Raw genomic sequence first — 21,401 nt, forward strand, 5'->3', positions numbered from 1 at the left:
TCACAGAAATAGAGCAAAGAATCCTGAAATTTATATGGAACAACAAAAGACCCCAAATAGCCAAAGGATTCCTGAGAAAAAAGAACAAAGCTGGAGGTATCACACTCCCTGATTTTAAAATATACTACAAACCCATAGTAACCAAAACATCATGGTACTGGCACAAAAACAGACACACAGATCAATGGAACAGAATCGAGAGCCCAGAAATAAACCCACACATTTATGGAAAGCTAATATTCGACAAGTGAGCCAAGAGCATATGATGAAGAAAGGAGAGTCTCTTCAATAAATGGTCTTGGGAAAACTGGACAACCACATGCAAAAGAATGAAAGTAGACCATTCCCTTACACCATGCACAAAAATCAACTAAAAATGGATTAAAGACTTGAATGTAAGACCCAAAACCATGAGAATTCTAGAACAAAACATAAGCAGTACACTCTTTGGCATCGGTCTGAGCAGCATATTTTCAAGTACCGTGTCTGACCAGGCAAGGGAAACAACAGAAAAATGAACAAATGGGACTACATCAAACTAAAAAGCTTCTGCATAGCAAAGGAAACCATCAACAAAACGAAAAGACATCCTTAGAATTGGGAGAAGATATTTGCAAACCATATATCAGATAAGCGCTTAATATCCAAAATATACAAAGAACTCATACAGCTCAACAACCAAAAAACCAACAATCCAACTAAAAATGGGCAAAGGATCTGAATAGAGATTTCTCCAAAGAAGATACACAGATGACCAACAGGCATATTAAAAGATGCTCAACATCATTAGCTATCAGGGAAATGCAAATCAAAACTACAGTGAGGTATCACCTCACTCCAGTCAGAACGGCTACAATTAACAAGACAAGAAACAACAAATGTTGGAGAGGATGTAGAGAGAAGGGAACCCTTGTACACTGCTGGTGGGAGTGCAAACTGGTGCAGCCACTATGGAAAGCAGTAGGGAGTATCCTCAGAAAATTAAGAATATATCTACCATATGATCCAACTATCCCACTGTTAGGTATTTATCCAAAGAACTTGAAAACGCAAAGGCATAAAGATACTTGCACCCCTATGTTCATTGCAGCATTAGACACAATAGCCAAGACTTGGAAGCAACCTAAGTGCCCATCAAAGGACAAATGGATAAAGGAGATGTGGTATTTATACACAATGGAATAGTACTCAGCCATAAGAAATTATGAAATCCGGACATTTGTGACAACATGGATGGACCTTGAGGGTATTATGCTTAGTGAAATAAGTCAGAGGGAGAAAGTCAAATACCATGTGATCTCACTCATAAGTAGAAGACAAAAACAACAACAAACAAACACATAGCATTGGAGATTGGATTGGTGGTTACCATAGGGGATGGGGGAGGGCAAAAGGGGTGATTTGGCTCACATGTGAGGAGATGGGTTATAATTAGTTTTTGGGTGGTGAATATGATGTAATCTACACAGAATTCAAAATATATTATGATGTACATCCGAAAGCTATACAATGTTATAATCCAATGCTACTGCAATTAAATAAATTAATTAATTAAATAAATTAAAATAAAATAAAATAAAAAAGATTGGCCCTGAGCTAACATCTGTTGCCAATCTTTTTTTTTCCCTCCCCAAAGCCCCAATACACAGTTGTGTATCTTAGTTGTAAGGCATTCTATTCTTTTATGTGGGGTGCCACCAGAGCATGGCGTGATGAGCTATAGATAGGTCCACATCCAGGATCCAAACTGGCAAACCCCAGGCCACCAAAGTAGAGTGCGTGAACTTGCCACTTGGTCACGGGGCCAGCCCCAAGAGAAGACCTTTTCTTGCAGCTTGAAAAAGCAAAGGTATACCATATGATTTGACTAGATCAAGCTTTGAAAATTGATTAGATACTTAGAGTGGCCAGGCAGGGGCCATAAATGAGTAATCAAAGCGGGTGGGGAGTGGTGGAGACTATGGCCTAAAAGGAAGAACATGCACCCAAATTCAATTTTATAAACCCGTATGGAAGACAGATTCCTCACTTGAAGAACTGGTTTAGGATCACTGGGGTACATGATGCTCTGCAGAGGAAGATAAATGGGTTTGAACCTAGGGTCTATATAGAACAAGCTGAGAAGCAACCTACTTCTCTCTTACATTGCACCTTACTGAGTGCTTCTCCATAAGCTCTGGGGCCTCTAAAATCCTGGGCCCCAGGAACTTTTCTCACTGATCTTCTTTCCATCACAGAGAGGGGACTCTACATCGGTATTGCCATGCCATCCTACAAGTGCTGCAAATACCTGAATCTTAAATACTGCTGGATACCAATTCTCTATGGCCCCATCTATGAAGGCTGAGCCATTACCCTCACTGTGCTCGCAGGCGATCTCATCACAGGGGACCATTTAGATGTGTCCTCTGCTGTTAACAAGACTCCTCCGGCACCAGCCAGCTGGCACTGTGTATGACTGGTCTCAGAAGGCTCAGGCAGGAGAGCATCTATGGATCTGAGTGAACAGCTTCCTCTTAGTTCTCATTCTAGAGCTTTAGGCTACGTTTTGCTCTTTATTACAGCCTCCTTGAAACTCTGCTCTGGCTTTTTTTCTTTTCCTGGATTTCTTCTTACTTCTTAGTCCTTCTCTGAATAGCTCCTGAGATGTTTTTCCTCCTCTACCCCTCAAACATTATGGTTCCCCAGGGCTCTGTCCTCAGTCCACAGCTATTGTGCACTCTCTGTGCACGAAAGAAGGGAGAGAAATGATGAGTCTGTATAGGAAGGGGGAAGAAATTAGCTTCCAGCAAGGCAGAGGGAGCGCCAAGAAGAACCAAGGCTCATAATATAGGAAATCTGCCAAATGGTGTGAGAAGGACAGGCGTGAGCTTCCTGGAAGTAACACAGAACACAACTGGGAACGTGAAGGCTGTGCATTCCAACATCTATTATAAAGTTGTAGTTACAATGCGGTCACGGATTGAGTTACGACTCCACGCCAAGCATTTTACGTGCTTTTTTCGTGCTTCATCACATTATGCAATTATCAACTCAACTCTACCAGACATTATCCCTGCTTCACTATGCAGAGGAATCTGAGACTCTTGAGAGATGAAGAGATGTTACCAAGCCCCCGGGATACACTGGATGAGGGGGATTCATATCAAGGCCTGGTTAAATCCAAAGCTGATTCTCCCCATTACATCATGACAGAATCTCTGAGAGCAAGAAATAATCTCTCAGCCTCAGCAGGTGAAACCTCTAGCAAGTGATATCTCTATGATTCTAAGAGACGTCGGCACTCAGATTTTGGGGAGCAGCATTAATGTTTGAGAAAGGAGGCAAGTCTTCCTTCTCATACTTTTACCCCTATCCCCTCCTATCTATAATAAAATTCCCTGACTCTACCCCAGTGGAGAGAGTTGGTAATATTATTGATCAAATGCAGAACCATCATTGGTCTCAATTTTGGAAGTGACAAATAAAAATGGCAAGTAACAGGATATATTGGAAGATATGAGGAAGCCATTTGGTATAAACCTAACTCGGCCTGACCTTGTCTTTCCAAAAGGGCCTGACCGAGGCTGTTGAGCATGCATTGTATATCTGCTTTAGAGATTCCCTATGGCAAGAACAAAGGCCCTTGAGATAAAGGTGCAACTTCTCTCCCCCTCCCAACGTTGGCATCTCCTTAAAGATTAAGCATCTTTCTTTAGGCTGGGAACCGATTGCAGTGCTCATCTGTGACCCCCCAGCCCGAGGCAACACACCTGCCACCCCGCGGCTTTCACTGAGACAGCAGACCTATCTGCCGTTTCCATCAATCGCTGTGCTGACAGAGCAGCCTCGTGACTATTGTAAAAGGGACATTTCAATCATATGTGAAACATACTCTTTGAGGGTATATAACCACCCTGTATACCCCTACTTCTTTGGAGTGCTCTGTTCCTTTGTGCAAAGACTCTCCCAGGGTTATAATCCTAAAATTTAAGCTCAGAATCAACTCACCCAAGTTTTCATTTATAGATTGGTTATGGATTATTTTCGTTGACAGAAGTGACCTGGTTAACTCTGCTTTGCAACTTGATGAATTCTGATTATCTTTCTCTTTTCTACTCCTGCTTCTATGTGATAAACTTATCTGAGAATGGCTTGGAATTTAGATTTGGGGAAAAGTTATGGAAAGCTTGAATCTAAGTAAGCAATGTTGGCTGTCCCAAGGGAGAACTTTGTCTGGCCTCGAGTATTTTTTCTCACATTTGTAGATTTTTTGTATGAAACCTCCAAGAAAGATGGAAGATGGTAAGATTTCCAAAGGTTTAAGAGTGCCTAAGAATGTTGGTGCTGTGTTAACACATATTTTAAAATGTCATCATGAGTTTATATAACGGAAAGAAAGCAAGCCAGCTAAAATCAACAGTGGAGAGCAATTCTAAGCTGTTTCATTACAGATTTTCATATTTTAAGCCTGACACTGAGACTAAGAATCAGTCAGGCTATTTAAGAGCACCCCACACCTCAGTGTAGACACAATTCTATTTTCCATGAGCTCTTTGTCCTGTGGAGCCTCTCCTACTAGGAAACTGTTGCTTCCTTCCCCCGCCTTCAGAGAAGAAAGCAAGCTTGGCAGGTGGTGCAGCTTTTACTGTCTTTCTCCAGCTGCCCCAGAGCCAGCAAGGGCCTGCTGAGTTTCCTACACAACCACAAATTAGTATTACCGAGCCTTGAGGCAGGCTGAGACGCAGGGGGACCTAGGAAGTGAGGCACTAATGTTTCTGCTGCAGGAGCCAGGAGTTATAGTTTAACTCTGGGTGAGGATCTCTGAAGGAAAAGGTTTAGAGCAATGGTGCATCCACCTGGGAAAGGAGAGCACAGATTGCCATGCGCCCTGGGCGTCTATGGCCAGAGTCCCAGAGCTGCACTAAAAAGTCCAAACGCCACAAAATAAAGTTCCTTTGAAGCATTATAATTTGTACGATACTGAGAAGAAGACCTCATTAAAATAGACTTCCTTACAGACTCTCTTTACCTGGTTTTATCTGCTTAAGCACCAGGGTTTTGGTAGGTAGGTAGGAGTCACACATTCTGGAGATCTATATGTAACCTAGGATGTTATCCTGGCAGTTTGAAGTGACCGGAGACAACTGATATGAAAATTCAATTTTTGAAGTCAGTGACCAAGAACAGGTTTTATGACTCTAGATCACATCTCAAAGAAAAAATAAATAACAAATGAATAAATAAATAGTTAGAAAGATGAGATGGAAAACAGAATTGGAGAGAAGTTCTTTGGGTAAAACTGTGCCATAAGCCGCACTCCAACACCCTACGGATGTGGATTTGGTGAGGAGGGCTGTCTCTCCTTTCACCTCAAGTCTGATGAGAGGGTGTTCAAAGGAAACCACTTGGAGAGCTTGAGGTATGCTCCCTGGAGTTTGGGGTGTACGTGAGAGTGTCAGAGGCAAGCCTGGGGAATCCCCAGAGGAGAGGCTGGCTGGCTAGAGCAGCCTTTGTTCACAGAGCAGAGGGCTGAATCTGAGCAGTAACTTCACAAGACCGGAAGACGTCCAGTCAAAATGCGTCTGGTAGTTTCCCAGGGCTGTCATAATAAACTGTCACAAACTTAGTTGCTTAAAGCAACAGAAATTTATTCTCTCACAGTTGTGGAAGCCAGAATCCAAAGTCAAGGTGTCAGCAGGTCTGTGGTCGCTCCAAAGGCTCTAGGGAGAATCTTCCTGTGTCTCTTCCACTTTCTGGTGATGCCAGGCGTTCCTCGTCTTGTGGCTGCCTAACTCCAATCTCTGCCTCCATCTTCAGATGGCTTCTCCCCTGTGTCTCTTTTCCCTCTACCTTTCTCTTATGAGGACATTTGTTGTTAGAATTAGGGCCTGCTTGGATAACTCAGGATCCCAGAAGGATCTCCTGCTTCTCAAGATCCTTAACTTAATTGCATCCTTATCTTAATTGCAAGACCTTTTTTCAAATAAGGTCACACTCAAAATTTCCAGAGGTAAACATGTGGACGTACCTTTTGGGGGGTCATCATTCAACACTGGCCCATATGAAGACTCTGCAGGAGTAAAATCTGGGTTACTTTTAAAATAGATCTTAATAAGAGAGCTTCAGTCAGAGTGTGAAGAGACAACAGTGGAGGGGCTTTATAGAAGGGTAGCCAGAAAATCAGAGGAGATGGAAAATCAGAAGCAGGCAACAGGAGAGAGAGCACTGACTATGTAGCAGGAGTGGTCAGTGACTGGCTCAAATGTGAAGCTTCCAAAAAACCTCGTAGAATCATCCAGAAGAGAAAATCAGCCTAAAACATCAGCCAGGCCAGCAAGAACAAAATCAGCTTACTAACATTCTGGTCGAGAAGTCTTTCCGGGATCCTTTTTCTCTTTCTCCCTCCCCTGCTCCAGATCTTCCTGATGAGACCAGAATCCGCAGTTAACAAGGTGGGAGGAGAGAATTGGGAGTGAGATAAAGGACCACACACACTGCCTTCTCCAAAGGCAAAGACAGCATCTGCAGCTGGCTCTTTCTGGGGAAGGGGCTCAGGAGCAGTACCTTCGAATGAAGATTGAAGAGTTAAGCAATACATAGGATTGGAAATTCTAATTTGTAAGCCAAGGCTGTATTTTCCATCTTAAATTGATTATAGGATTTTATATATCTAAAAATACTCAAAAAAATTCTGAGACTGCCTAAAATCTCATCCAGAAGCCCAGCAAGACCTTTCCTCACTGAATACATTTTAAAGAAGGAAGAAGAAATTGAAACAAAACAAACAATTGAGTTTTGTCTATCTCCTACGTCTTCATTGGTCAAGGTACTAGTTACACTCACAAAACAGTATCTGTGAAAGGGTTTCTTGACTCAGAACATTATTAAGATGGATGTCAAATGGTATTGATTTGCTATTTGTTAAGAATTACTGCCCCAGAATTTGGAAAAAGACAATGAGAGGTAGATTCAGTTTACTCCACAGACCGATGTATGCATGTGCTCTAAAGGATATTCAGTGGGATCTGACGTCAACCTCCAACTCATCCTCACAGAGAAGATACACCTTAATGGATGTGTTGAACAATAAATGTTGGCTTCATCCCGGGTCCTCTCCTCCGTGTCACAGGCTGCCACTATCCAGTACTGGAAGTACCAGTAATGATCTGTACCGGAAGCTCTACATCTTGGTTCTGGTTCCCTAGGTCTCTCTTCCCTTATACACATGATCGAGCAAAGCTTCAAACGGTTTTTGTCAAACAATTTTGAAAGAATTTCATTTTTCCCCTCTATTACTCTACAAAAGGCAAATTCAGACTGCTGTTCCTGTAGCCCAGGGCAATCTGTGCTGAGTGGTAAGTGCATTTCTCTGTAGTCACTTTACCAGTGCAATTCTCTCTGTGGGGGGCGGTATTCTTCTGCACACTGTGGTAAGAGAACGTGACCTTAAAATGCATTTTTGCAGAAATAATCACTTCTTGTTTTGAATGAAATATTAAAATACATCCCCCATTATGCTAAAATATGGATACCATGATAATTTCTACATAATAAATATGCCCCGGGCAGAAGCTTAACCCAGAAGAAGCTAAGGAGAATGTTTACGCAATAACTTTCTGCCTAGTATCATTAGATTATTTTTTTTAAATAACTGTGAAAATTCAAATGGCAAACAGCTACATATACATTCATGGACACAAATGAAGCAAAAGATGTTATCATTTCACAGAATACCTGGTATAAAAGACTTGCTGGAATCTTCAAAGTTGGGGAATACAGAAAATTTGAAATATAAACACTTCAGAAGTTTTATTTCAATATACCTTTAAAAATATATTAAGAGGGGCCGGCCCCGTGGCCGCCGAGTGGTTGGGTTTGCGCACTCTGCTGCAGGCAGCCCAGTGTTTCGGCGGTTCGAATCCTGGGCGCGGACATGGGGCTTCTCGTTGGGCCACGCTAAGGCAGCGTCCCGCGTGCCACAACTAGAAGGACCCACAACTAAAAAGGTACAGCTATTTACCGGGGGGCTTTGGGGAGAAAAAGGAAAAAAATAAAATCTTAAAAAGTAAATATATATATATATTAAGAACTTTCTAAATATATTAAATCATGGGTTCCTGGTAAGATTGTATTTGATGACATCTATTAGCCAGTGACATTGCTGTCCAGAAAAAAAGAGGAAAATTCAACTATTCCCCAACTGATTTACTATAACTTGAGAAAGGAGAAGAATTTGGTCATTAATCAATAATTAATGTAAAAAATATCACCTGTGCAAATGGAGCCTATGTACCAGAACTTTATTGTGCTTTATACGTAGTATTCTGATAAGATTCTCAGTGTCCATACAAAGTCAACAAGATGGATTAATAATGTTCCCTTTCTACCCCCAATAATTATACTCGCTAACAGTTCTAAAGCCCGCTCTGCCTCAGGCACATGCTAAGTGCTTAAAATGCTCTGCTTTACTTAATCTTCCCAATCACCCAAGAAGGTGAGGCTCCCAAATTCACGCAACCACACAGGGGCAGAATCACAAAAGATTCTCCTTTCCCCCTAAATCCTGGTCAAGGGCAGCTCAGTTCATTGCTCAATTTACTAAACCATTACCTCCTGGAAAAAGAGGGAGGCATTAATTTATTTTTAAGGAAAGCGATTATTTCTCCAAAGGAAAATTAACTACCCTCCAAGTACCACCATCTGTTTTAATGTTTTCAAGCCTAAACTTTGAAGAGAGACACAGTAACTCTAAAATGTCCCCAATGGTAGGGTCCAAATGACCTTTGTCATTAAGAAGGCAGAACAGAATCCTCCTGCGTCAAGAAACAGAATATGAAAGTGATGTTGTGTGTGAGATCAGGAAGCTGCCTCCAGAGCCTATGAAGGGATCTCCTAATACACAGTGTAGCTGCCTTTATATCTAAAGGAGGTCAAAGACTGCAGAGTTGAATGTCTCACGTATACTATCATACTGGAGAGACGTCACAATCAGAAGAGAACTGTAACAATGGCAATGAATTACAGAAAAGGAATTTGTCAGATGTTGTTGTTTCATAGGGAAAAAGAAAAGTTTATTTACCAACAAAATTTCATTCCGTATTTACTATATGCAGTCGTGGTAGAGAGATGCAATGGTGAACAAAAAAGTACCCTTGGCTCTAAGAAGCTCAGAGATTCCTGAGGGAGATGGGCATTGAGACAATAAACTGTGATAAATCCTGAAATAGAGATGTGTTTGTGACACCTGTGGCACGTTCCAACCGACAGTAATGATATTAGCTACTAGTTATTGAACAGTTGCTATGTATCCAGTTCCCTGCTAAACACTCTACATGGGTTTTCTCCATTTAGCCCTCAAACCAATCCTATGAAATGAGGATGAGTACGGTATTTCACAGATGCGAAAGCAATGGCTCAGAGCAGTTAATACGTTTAAGATAGTCCCAGCTTGTACAAGTCCTGCTATGCCTGATTTAAAACTGCTATTCCTACTTAAAAGGGTGCAGAGAGATATTTGAAAGCAGATAATTATGACTTTAGTCAAAATCAGCCCCAACTATGTTTGCAGTTGGAGACAGAGCTTATATTTGACCTCAGATGTTTCTGACACAGATCTTGGGTTCTTAATCTCCAAATGGTATATGAGCCTTTTATGTACCCAATGTTTTAAATAATTTTAACCAAGATTTTACTTGGAAAAATTTTTGATTTACAGAAAAGTTGCAAAGATAGCAGAAAGAATTCTAGTATACTTCTTACTTGGTTTTAGTTTCTCCTAATGTTATCATTTTATATTTAACAAACATGAGGAACCGACACTGGTACATTGCTATTAATTCAATTCTAGACTTTATTCAGATTTCACCAGTTTCTCCATTAATGTGCTCTTTCTCATCCTGGTTCCCACATTGCATTCAGTTGTCACGTCTCCTTATTCTCCTCTGGGCTATAGCGGTTCTCAGACTCTCCTTATTTTTCATGATCCTGACAGCTTTGAAGAGTACCGGTCGGGTATTTCATAGACTGTCCCTCAATTTTTACGATCCGTCTGATCTAGAATTCTGCATTAGTTTAATGAGAATTTTATGAGTGCACTTTTGTGTATTACCCAGACCCAAAGAATCTTGAGGAGGGAAGTATGCTTAAATACACTAAGAAATAATATACCTTTGTGGAGGATAAGCACAGTGGAACTCTCTGAGGTGCTGGAAATGTTCTGAATCTCTGTAGTGGGTGCATGAGGGAATGCACAGGCTTGCTTCTCCAGTGGTCTGGAGTAGTAATTCCAAAACTGCATTCTAGACTTGAACAAATGAATAAATACATTGAAGAAAATGGAAGTCAGGTTTCTCACAGTTGGAGAAGGGAGTAATAAATAAAGGGAGGGAAAGAAGCAAAGAGTGAGTACCTACAGAAGTTCCAAGGTTGGAACAGCCAGTGGAGGTCAAACAGTCCTGACCCTCAGGTCAGAGTCCAGGTGAGCTCTGTTTTGCCTGAAGCTCATAGTGTTGATCTCACAGCATATTTTGTTTATTTGGTTTTTTTAATTGATAATAAACTTTAAAAAGTGACTTTTTGTTTTGACTGAGCAACAAGGTGGATTTCAATATGCAAAGGAAGGCATGGTGCCCCCGCCTGTGTGCTACACTCAGCGTTTGGCGTGTGCTCAGCCCTGTTGTTGCCTTTTCTAGACAAGCCATGAGCTCTCCTGTTACCTCAGTTCCCTACTTCCACTCAACCCCTTTCTTTACTGGGGTTATCTTTCTGTCCGTGGTAAGTCATTTGACCGGTAACCCCTAGAAAAGGCTTAAAAATTACTAAATAGTTAAATGTTACTAAAAGATCAAATTTCCCTTCAAAGAGGATAATGTTGAGAGAACAGTGATCACCCTAGAGAAGAGACGGAGTAAATCAACGTAAGATATGTCTAGACAGGCACTAACAATCTTGCCAAGACACAAACGTGTGTGAGTGTTTGATGGATACAATCCTCCACCCTCCTTGGCCCTTGCTTAAATTCTTCTTGTTAGAGAAGACCTCGCCAAGAAACTGGCACAAAGGTAAAGTGAACAGGATTTTGCGTGCCACCCATCTTTGCTCAGAAAGGTGAATACCACAGGAAAAAATTTTCCTCTCTGAAGTGATTGTAAATTTGCAGAATGAAGAGGATTTATAATGAAGTCACATTGCTCCTTCTGCTCTGTAAGGATCAGCAGGGATGGACTCTGACATCTCACAGTTAGAACCCTTGCTTACTGGGTTTTTATAATAAGGGCACTTGCTTATTGAGGAGGTCTAGTTTTTAAAGAGTTCCCATTCTCTGCTGACAAACCAGAAACTCTCTTCTCTGTACCCACTTTGGAATAAATGTACTACACAAGAGATAGAAGAAAGTATGATTTAAAATGACGAGGGTTCTAAGGAGGATGAATCCTGATAAAGGGGAAAATGAAATGGCAGGATGCTCTTTGTGTTTCTCCATGAGTCCACGTCTTTTTCTTTTGGCTGAATAACTGAAAGGCTTTGAGATATGCAAGGAGGTAGAATTGGGGAAAAGAGACTGAAGAGAGTTGACTGGTGCTGCACAATTGAGTGAGAATTCTGAATTCCCAGACACAATCTAGAAGTAAAGGGTGAGAGAAGCAGCATGAAGTGAAAGAAAGGGGACCCTCAGTAGGCAGTGTGTCCAGTGTGAATGTCCCACAGTGAATTAAGAGCAAGGATGACTAATATGAGATTCTAACTTCCAATAATACACTTACAGTAACTTAGTTCTGCTCCATACAACCATGTAGTATCCATAGTTGCCCTGATGAGGAAATAAAAAGGGTCTATGTGTGCACTGGGGTCAAAGGCAACACTGGCAGGTCAGAGATAAAGAAACCAATGCTAAAAAATCAGTAGAGGCTGGATGTTGGACACAAGTGATCATGAAAGCATAAGCCTTTTAGGAATTGATGGAAATCTTAGAAAAAGCCATGGATTTTCCACAAGACAAAGAATGAGGGGATGAGCCAGTTTTGCCTAAATCATAAGGGGCAAGGTGACCCCAGCTCACATCTCAGTTACAAATATATTACTCATTCTTTGTAACTTGCATAATCAAAGACTTATGAGCCTTATCAAGATTTGAGATTTTGTACAGTTCTAACCATATGCTTTCAAACATCTCTGTGCACCCTCCTATTTATAAGCCTGAGTAGTTTGAAATAAAGCACAATAGTAAATCTCTAATGATCTACCACATTTACATTATCATCCAGCCCATCCAATCACTCCAATGTGAACCCAGCACTCAGCCTCAAGAGGTTCATATTAATGCAATTAAGTAGCTAATTCTTCTAGGATGTGCACAGCTGTGGCCATTAATATTCAAATAGTCCTCAGACTGCAGTGTCCAGGAAAAATCAAAGCAGCAATATCTAAAAAAATGTCAAGGAGCTAAAAACTGAAAGCGCAGAGAAAAATGCCACCAGCTGTAGACAGTAAAATCTATTCTACCTGACTAGCTACACGTCAAAGAATCAATGCCTGTCCCAAGACATGAAGGTGAACTAGTGCGTGAAGAGCTGCGTGTTCAAGATTATTAAGATCGCTCAGTGATAATTCACGAAGCACTGAACACAGAGTTACAGTCTTGCTTCCTTCCCAACATTCAGTTCTTGGAAAGGGACTTTGTCCTTGACTTACAAGTTCAAATCTCTGCTTCCGTGCTCTGTACTTGTATCCAGCAGTAGTTCACTCTTCTAACACATGTAGTTGTTTAATAAATATTTATAGAAAGCCCATCACGAGACAGGGACTATGTTAAGATACAATAGTAATGCAATTGCAGAACATTATCCCTGCCTTCAAACAGCTTACAGACCAGCAATAAACAGGCAATTACAGTTCAGAGTGCTTCGATAGCAATGGAAGAAGGAAGGTCATTTCAGAAAGAGGGGCTAGTATAGAGAAACTATGCATTTTGGTGTGATTCGTGCATGCTGAACCATATGAACAAAGGTGGTAGCAGGAGATAAGGCTGAAGAGGCAGCCAAGAACTAGATCATGAAGAGTTCTGAATGTGAAGCTAAAGGTATTGGGCTTTATTGTGAAGCCAGAGAAGAGATTTCTCTGGAGTAAGAACTCCCTGGAGGATGGCAGGGCTAGAAGCAGAATTCTGGTTACAAGGGAATCAAATAAAGAAATTGTAGATGGCACGAATGTGGTAGAATGGCAATGGAAATAAATGGACAAATAGATAAAAGGATTTGACTGAGTGGATGGGAGGGCGAGAGATTACAGGAGTCCCAGATAATGACCAGCTCAGTGGTTTGATAAGTGAAAATACCGTTTACAAGTTATGGAAGGAGAAGCAGGCTTGGAAGTGAGGGTGTGGTAGAGGAGGAAGAGAGAATTAGAGAAGCATAACATAGAAGTAGAAATGGCCAGTAGGCAGCCTGATGTTTTATCAACTAGGACCTTTTTTGTTAAAAGTGACAGATTTCAGTCAAGCTAGCTTTAACAAAGAGCAGACCTGATTACAAATGTACTGGGATAGGCATGTAACTGGACCTCAGCAACTACAGGATTCAGGACTCTGTTGGAATTTCTTAGCTTGCCCCTCTCTGTCTTATTTATTTTTTTTACTTTTAAAAAATATATTATTATTGAGATATAATTTTCATAAAATAAACTTCACCATCTCTGATTGGTAGACTGGACTTCTCTGCTTAAATGGTCTACATGAGAGCATACGGGGTTGCCCGCAACTCCCAAGCTCTGTACCCTACAATTAGAGATGATGTCTAAAATAGTTAACCACCAATCAGAACTGATGGGGTCCTTACATGACACTGATGCCTTGGACCTGTACAACCACTCTGATTCCAGCCCAGGATCTCAAAGACAGGTTGTTCTGACTCCCGGTCTCAAACCCAAAAATCTCAGGCCAAATTTATTGGCCAAGCTGGGATCAAGCACCCATCTCTGGACAAATTAATTGTGGTACAGGGAAGGGTCACACAATAACACAACTTCAACACATGGATAGAAAGGGAGGCCGTTCCTAGGGTCCTTAGACCTTTACTACAGACATCTAAGTCTGAGCTCAGGCAAGAGGTCAGCTTTGGAAGCCATCAGTGTATGGGAGGTAATGATGCCATAGGTGGCGATGGAGATCATTTAGGGAAAATGTGTATAGACCAAGAGAAGGCCAAAGAAAACAAGCTTTAGGATCTAACATTAATGATAATAGGCAGAGAAAAAGTTGCTTTGATGGAGAAGAATGAAAAAGAATGACCAAAGGGATAGGAGGCAGACCAAAAGAATATGAGAATTTTCATAAAAGAATATGTTGTTGTAAAGCCAGGGGAAGAAAGAGGTTCAAGACGAGGCTCTGCATAAGATGTTGCAGATAAGTCAAACATCTTGGAATGAGCACGCAGAGATCTTTGGAAGCTAAAACTAAGAGCATGTTCGATAGAGTTGCAGGGACATGAGCAAGACTGTTGAGGGTGGAGGTGTGAGTGGAAAGCGAGAAAGTGGTGACAGCATGTTACTGTCAAGCCTCAGAGGAAACTGAAATCTCCTCTAATGCACATAATATTATTTTTGTGTATGTAGATATATGACTAGTGAAATTTGCCACAGCTCTGTGATTGTTTTTATTTACAGCTTTTGACACTTTGAATCATGAATTTTGGTTCTGTACCATGTTTTATGCAAATAAGAACTTCCTATGCTTACGTTCATCGTGAATATAGATTCTTTTCTACCCAGGCATTATACATGATGGAAAAAGTATATAAGCACTCTGTGTAGTAAAATCATCAAATGTCCATTAAAAGAATCATACCTTATATCACCATAGTGTGTTGCAATTCTCAATTCATTTTTACTTTTATATCTCATTTCATAAACTGATTCTAACTGGACAAGAATTTCTTCCTTCTAAGCAACATAAATTACCCAAATGCCATGCAGTATTCCTCTGACATTCAACCTATCAACAAGATAAGACCCTCAACACACAACAGCTATTGAGAGATAAACAGAGTTTGATATAAACTGTTTATTCAGAGGAGGCTGACATTTCTTAAGTAACATACTTCTGTTTCTATGCAACAAATCAAATAGACCAAAACAATACTTTGGGGTTTATGTGGGTGTTTTCATTTTTTTTTTTTTTGGTTTGAGAAAGATTGTCATTGAATTAATATCTGTGGCAATCTCCCTCTATTTTGTACGTGGGACATCACCACAGCATGGCTCAACGAGCAGTGTGTAGGTCCACTGCCCAGGATCTGAACCCATGAACCCCAGGCCACTAAGCTGAGTGTGCGAATTTAACCACTATGCCATCAGGCCGGCCCCCATGATTTTGGGTTTTTAAAATTCAGAAATTTGCTACTCAAAATTGTTTATGGCCTGGTAATTTTAAATTTCATAACCTCTTTCACTTTCTTGTGACTGCAGGATTAAATTTCTTTGAAAATTTTCAGCCACAATTATACACGTATGGCATGACTAGAAACCAAGTTGAAAAATAAAAATTCTCCCCAGCGCACCATGCAAAGTCCAGTTTACCCAGACCCGGAACATCCAAATCTCCTAAAGTGAGCCTGAAAACATTCTGAGACTGCTAAACCAAGAGTTATGAAAATTGGAAAAAATACTTTCTCAAAACTCACACAATAATCCTATCAACTCAGCCCAATTCATTTACCCTTTTAGTGCAAGCCTAATAAGCAAATGCTCAGAGGCTCAATTTTCTACTGCTTGAAAGGTGACGGCATCTGCAGTAATAGAAACTGCTGCCTGGATCAAGTTATTTCAGTAGTAGCAAACTTTTCTGGGTCACCAAGTTAAGTCTAATATAATATGTTAAAGACTTTTCACTTGACACTAAAACTACCATTGTCTTATATACAGACTCATGTTAAGTAATAATTGATTTAAGTCCAGACTGTTAATTATCCTGAGATCAATTTTGTCTGAAGCAGTAGATCTTACAGAAAATTCCATCCTCAATTTAGTCAAGTAAGTTGACAGGACTAATTGTGCATCCCTGAGGTAACAGGGAAATATTTCTAGTCCTCGGATGCAGAGGTTTAAGTATGTACTTAACAAGTAAGATTGGGCCTTAGGCATAAGCAAAACATTGTGCAGAGTCAAATATTTTCCCTTTGAGAAACAGAAGAATAGACAGTTGAACATAAAATGCTGCTGAACACTTGTGAACCTGGAGTTAATCTAATGTTGAGTCAAGACCACATGATACATTGAAGTAAACAGAGTCATTTTTGTTTTTCCTGAATGGCACACATACTTCTGCTCTCTGCAGATGTCCAATATTCCTCTGTTCTCCAAACTGTGTCCCAGAGGCATAAACAACTCAGAGAAATTAGTTCATTCATGTCCAAGATAATGACCACTGTAGATTTATTCTCTTAGCAGTGATGATAACTGCATCTCAGTTTATTTCAAGACTAGCGTCCCTGAGATCTTGTTTTGTTTGCAGCAGAGAATTTCCATCTCTGCAGTCCTTTGGCATTGCTAATAATCTAAGTACTTAACACTTGACACAAACTCACAGGGTTCTGAGCAACGCAGAAAAGGTGTACTTAGTCCTATAGGGAAGAAATAGTGACATAAGTGAAAGTTTGTTGAGTTTCTTCCTGGTGAACACACAGAGGTTTAAACACAGGTAGCTGCCTTGAGTCCTTGCATGAAAACAAGCTATGGTGTAGCCTGCTGGTTGGAGGTAAAGTGGAGGGGAAGAGGAGAAGGGTAAAAGAACAAGGAAACGAAGACCTCCCCAAGAGTGGCCTAGAGAAGTTCCACAAATACATATATCGGAAGTATGTACTGAGTTGACTATCAGGATGATTTGTAGAAGACCTGCATTTGTATCTGCTGAGCCAGGTAAGCAAAGACACAGAGGTAGGGAAATTTCAGAGAAGAGCAAGTAGTCTGAATGGGTTGCTGAGGTAGGTGTATGAAGTGTCTTCTTAGTGGATGATATGCAAATCACCACCAGCTCTCAAAGAGCCTAGAATGACTTCAACTCATAAGCAATGGGGAGACCATGAGTATTTTTGAGAGAGAAGTAATAGGATCACAGCTCAGTTCCAAGGGAACTCAGAACCAAGGGAGTTGTGGATGGTAAAAGATCATGGAAGGAGCCGATTTGAAGGTGAAAAGAAGTTCACTTTAAGATATGCTAAATTGAGGATGATTTTTAAGGGAGTTTTCACCCCCTTAAAAGTATGCCTTCATGAAAAAACTTCTGATAAGGGCTTCTAGGGCTTTAGGCAATTTGCTTCCAGTTGAACAAAATGTAAACTCTGATTCTGATCTACTCGAAGCCTAGTTCTTCAGTGCGCTCAGGCAAAAATCAACTCAACTGAAAGGAAAAAGAAAGGATAAATTGGCTACTTGGCTGCATTGACCGATCAATTAATTCAAAACAGTCAACCAAGCAATACCATTGAATCTAGAGACATATCTCTCCGGGACTGTAAAAAAAAGGTCAAGACCTCTTTCCCCAAGGTTACTCTTCTAAAGGATGAAATAATGCAATTATCAAACAATTAGATCTCTCAGCAAAATCGATTACTGATTGCATCCCAGATTCCTGGGAGAAGCGCATCATAAAAAGTGGTTCTTTGTCAATTGTCAAGGGCAAGGACACAGTGGTTTGAAATCTTTTTTGATAACCATAGTGGTCATTAATGCATGCTTTACAAAATGAAATGCTTTGATCTTTATATATTCTAAGGAAATAAAAATTTACAGCAAATAGATGGTCTAGTCTTTTTCAGGATAAATGCATTGTCATTTAATGATTCAGGAAGAGATTTTGATGTTATTTCTCAAAAGGGGCAGTAACATGAGTAATTCTTCTGTCTTATATTTCCTGTTTCTTCTAAGCAAAAAAGGCTTTAAAATATCACATTCCCAAACACAAAATTCCTACGACCAGCCTGAGGAGGGGTGTTTTTCTGTGATTTTAGAAAGACTTTGGACACTTGAAGCAAGGTACGTGATACTTCAACTTCCTTAATAGTAAGAAAATACTTCTTTCCCGTAAATATAAAAACTAGGCTCTCATAAGACCTCGTGATCTTCCTTCTTCTTTGCAGGAATTTTAATTTTAATCTAACAGATTATCTTCCATTTTCTTTTGTCTAGGTTACTGAAAGGGTGAGGTATCGTTTAACTGAGTAAGTGATTCTCAGTAGGAAGAAAACCTTGTTCTGGTGAAACTTCTTATGGATTTATTGTCAAATGCTACAGTTCTGGAGTGAAATTGCTCCTTTAGTTAGTGGTTTCCATCTTAAAACCAGGAAATACTGGTAATTTTTTTTAAGTCACAACTGCTTTTTAAAGATTGATGCTTTAGAAAGGCAATGGAGAGAATTAGGTTTAACAAAGTAAGAAGGGTCCCAGATCAAAGCGTTTTGTTTTAGCCAACAGAAAACTTATTTTTCAAAAAGGAATATTGATGTCTTTAAATAATTCTTAGACTCCATAGTGCACCAAGCCCCCTACAGGCCCCACCATTCCCTTTTATGTTATACTCAGCCACCTCATATATAATTTTATTTAGTGCCTGTTACTAAAGACATTTTAGCTTTCTGCTTCTGAGGTCGTTCTCCATGTTAAAGGTTAGAGCCAATTTAACACACATGATCTGCTCTCTAAAAATTTATTTCACGTCTTATCTGAGTACTAAAGGAGAAGTACTACAAGAGAAGATTGAGCCGTCTTTTTAAGCCACTTTATTAGGAGCATTTTATTTTATGTGTGTGTGTGTAAATTGAGAGCATACATTTTTCTTCCTTTGCCTCTCCATGGCTAACAGATGCTTTGTCAACCTACAAATAAAGTTGTAGGCATAGCTGTTACTACGTTTGTTTGTTTTTTGGTAAAGTTAACACACCTATATTTGAGTTATTTCTTTAAGTAGATATGTATTACTAGAATATTGAGTTCATGAATCCTTAGAACATGGTGAGAGTTATACAAAACGTTTAGGAATTAATTCCAAAAATTATCAAAACATGGATTAATGGAATTAATCTTGATCTATCTGACTCAGGAGAGAAAAGTTCCTTGAGAACAGGGGCCACTTCTATAGGTTCAATGATGAATACTCTTTGCCTGGGTCAAAGTTTTGTTTAGAATGACTATCCAATAAATAAGTGTTAAAAAGAAAACTGAATGAATCAATGAATGAGCAGGACCGCCTTGTGCTCGGCCCATGCTCAGCTACATGGAAAATCATTAAACTTCTGCAGGAGTGCAAACTAGATTCCTGGGGTAAATATCCTACGGTAGATTTTCTTTGGCAAGAGCAGTAGTTTGGGTTTTAATGACTTTAGAAGAGACATACATTCTCCAGTTCTCTATGGACTTGACCACTTCCTGTTATTGCAAAGCTCAAAGGCTTTCCCCAGTTAGCTCACCTGCCTGGTCCCTGAATTCACATGAGTTTGTAACCCCTAATTAAATGTTCTTTCAACTTCCCTAAAACTCTTATTTTTAAAAAGTAAAATGACGTTAAACTGCATTCTTATTGAGAAAGGAAAAATATTTAATATTTCTTGACAGTGCATCAGAAAAAATAAAATTGCAATACTAATAATTGAATTATTTTATGAATTTAACAATGTGAATGCCAGACACAAAGTATCTTTTTTTCTTTGACAAAATAGCACATCCAGCATTGCCTTTTTACGTGATGGGGTTTTATCTGCTATGTGTGCTTTATTAATAATTTTTATGTATAAATCACCAATTACAGATTTCAAACCCCATAGTTAAGATACTTTATATGTAGCATACTTTGAGAGTACTTCCATGGAGAACTGCTAAATATTTTGCCATTTTGGAGGCACACAATAAAATTCTTCCAGGTGAAATGAGCTGTTAGGAAATTATAATTTAATGTTAATTTCCACCAGTAAAACAATTCAAGTTGCATTCCCAAAGCAAAAGAGGAGACCGTCAAATAATTACCAATATTTTCAATATCTCACATCAAAGAATTATGAAAACTATTTCACACTGTTAATTAAGGGAATTAAAAACTGCTGTCATCTAAAAGCTGAAAGCCATCCCTCTGAGGACAGGAACAAGACAAGGGTGCCCACTTTCACCACTTCTATTCAACATAGTTCTGGAGGTGCTGGCCAGAGCAATTCGGCAGGAAAAAGAAATAAAAGGAATCCAAATAGGTAACGAAGAAGTAAAACTCTCGTTGTTTGCAGACGACATGATCTTATACATAGAAAACCCCAAAGAATCCACAGAAAAACTATTAGAAATAATCAACAACTACAGCAAAGTAGCAGGGTATAAAATTAACGTGCATAAATCAGTAGCATTTCTATACACTAACAATAAACTAACAGAAAAAGAACTCAAGAACTCTATCCCATTCACAATAGCAACGAAAAGAATAAAATACCTTGGGATAAACTTAACCAAGGAAGTGAAGGATCTATACAATGAAAACTACAAGACTCTCTTGAAAGAAATAGGCGATGACATAAAGAGATGGAAAGACATCCCTTGCACATGGATCGGAAGAATAAACATAGTTAAAATGTCCATACTACCTAAAGCAATATACAGATTCAATGCTATCCCAATCAGAATCCCAAGAACATTCTTCACAGAAATTGAACAAACAATCCTAAAATTCATATGGGGCAACAAAAGACCGCGAATTGCTAAAGCAATCCTGAGCAAGAAAAACAAAGCCGGCGGAATCACAATCCCCGATTTCAAAACATACTACAAAGCTACAGTGATCAAAACAGCATGGTACTGGTACAAAAACAGGTCCACAGATCAATGGAACAGAATTGAAAGCCCAGAGATAAAACCACACATCTATGGACAGCTAATCTTCGACAAAGGAGCAGAGGGCCTACAATGGAGAAAAGAAAGTCTCTTCAACAAATGGTGCTGGGAAAACTGGACAGCCACATGCAAAAGATTGAAAATTGACCATTCTTTTTCTCCACACACCAAAATAAACTCAAAATGGATCAAAGACCTAAAGATTAGGCCTGAGACAATAAGTCTTTTGGAAGAGAATATAGGCAGTACACTCTTTGACATCAGTTTCAAAAGAATCTTTTCGGACACTGTAACTCCTCAGTTGAGGGAAACAATAGAAAGAATAAACAAATGGGACTTCATCAGACTAAAGAGCTTCTTCAAGGCAAGGGAAAACAGGATTGAAACAAAAAAACAGCTCACTAATTGGGAAAAAATATTTACAAGCCACTTATCCGACAAAGGGTTAATCTCCATAATATACAAAGAACTCACACTGCTTAACAACAAAAAAACAAACAACCCGATCAAAAAATGGGCAGAGGACATGAACAGACATTTCTCAAAAGAAGATATGAATATGG

Source organism: Equus caballus, chromosome 3 (genome assembly GCF_041296265.1).
Source record: "Equus caballus isolate H_3958 breed thoroughbred chromosome 3, TB-T2T, whole genome shotgun sequence".
NCBI lineage: Eukaryota > Metazoa > Chordata > Mammalia > Perissodactyla > Equidae > Equus > Equus caballus.